The following is a 1,697-nucleotide window of genomic DNA, read 5'->3' as shown; positions in this document are numbered from 1 at the left end:
AGAATTTGAATTTGTTTCTAGATCATTCTTCTGAATTCCTTCTCAGGCAAATCCAAAACCTGCTCTTCTTCTTCTTCAAAGCTTTTGTCTCCAGCTCATTTGTCTCAGTTACTCGTTTCTGTTTTTGTACATGTTTTGATACATTTTGTTGTTTTTTGTTTGTCATTTCCAGTAGTTGTGTGGGGTTTTGATGCTTAAATGGATGTTTGTTGCTGTTTTATTAAGCTTACTGGGTGTCTCCTAGTGGATATGATCAGGAGATAGGCTCCTTTTTTGCATGTAATGGTTAGCAGCTGTTATTGGCTCTTGTCTCAATGGTGGAATATTATGGGGTATGCTTGTAGCTCTGCTATATGGCCACAATTACTGTCTCTTCTTGGGTAATGTAGGGAGAAAAAGCTTCCACCTCTTGGAAAAGTCTGTGATCCAAAGGACCAAACACAGAAGCAATATAAAACCACCACTTTGAAAAAAAAAAATAAAACTGTAACCAATTGGCCAGTCACCTTGCTACAAAGGCAGTGCACCAGAGAGGCCTCCAGCAGTGGGTGGATGTGTCCACTCATTCAGGCCCCTCCTCTAGTCACCACCATAGAGGTGCATAGATAGATATTAAAAAATTAGTGGGAGAAAGATTGTCTACTATTTTTGTCTCTGAATATCAGTTAAGTATCTGCATGTGCATAGCATAATTCTCGACATACTTGAGTCCTTTTATGTGGGGATTTTACAGATTGTTCATATGGTTTGTCTGTCAGGCCTGACAGGCCTGCTTTTTCCTTGCTGAATATGCCTGAGTAGTGTCCCACACAAGTTAATTTTAGGGCTGCGATCCATAGGCTGACATCATAAGCAGCCACCAAAGAATTTGTCCTTAGGTCCAATATAGCTCTTTCTCTTTGTGCCATGGGAAAACTGTGGGCTCAATGATTGACTTCTTTGGTGTGTGTGTGCTCCCACACACCCGAAGGCGTCTGGGCTGAGCAAAGAAGTTGTGACAGGGAAGAGGAAGAAAAAATATGTAGAATCCCCTGCACCTCTTGCAAATGACACTGCACCAATTTTAGCACTGGTTCCCTGTGCCAGTCTGGCTGTAGCCCCGCCCTTTGAACTCCACCAGAAAAATGGAGTGGCAAAGTGGTAGCATCAATGGACTCAAGCGTTGGCAACAATAGTGAGGTTGGCCGAGGATTGTGCAGTGTTTCATTCTGCTGTGCATAAGGTTGTTATGCACAGCAGAATGAAACTTGATGGCATCTAACAACAACAAGCAACAACAATGTGGAAGGTTTTTGTAAAGAGGCAAAGGACCATGGCTACTATGATTTTCAGAGCATTAGTAAATATCTATATTGCCTTGAACAAACTTTGAGTACAATTTTAAATTTTAAGTGATTGAAAGAGAGCCCAATAATTTAGCAACAGAAAGGTTGTATTACCTGACCTAATTTGAAATGTACCTAATGGGCAAGGTGATCTAACTGTAGAGATTTCTAGCCAAAGTATTGACTATACAATCTTATTTCTTCTTGTTCCTTTGGTCAAAGGAAGAGAGGATGCATGTAAGCTAAATAAAGATCTGTTAAGGTGCGCCTGACCCAAGCCATGGTATTTTCTATAACCTCATATGGATGTGAAAGCTGGACAGTGAATAAGGAAGATCGTAGAAGAATTGATGCCTTTGAGTTGTGGTGTTG

This window comes from Chrysochloris asiatica, unplaced genomic scaffold (assembly GCF_000296735.1).
Source record: "Chrysochloris asiatica unplaced genomic scaffold, ChrAsi1.0 scaffold00110, whole genome shotgun sequence".
In the NCBI taxonomy this organism is placed as follows: domain Eukaryota; kingdom Metazoa; phylum Chordata; class Mammalia; order Afrosoricida; family Chrysochloridae; genus Chrysochloris; species Chrysochloris asiatica.
Note: the sequence above shows the minus strand (reverse complement) of the source record.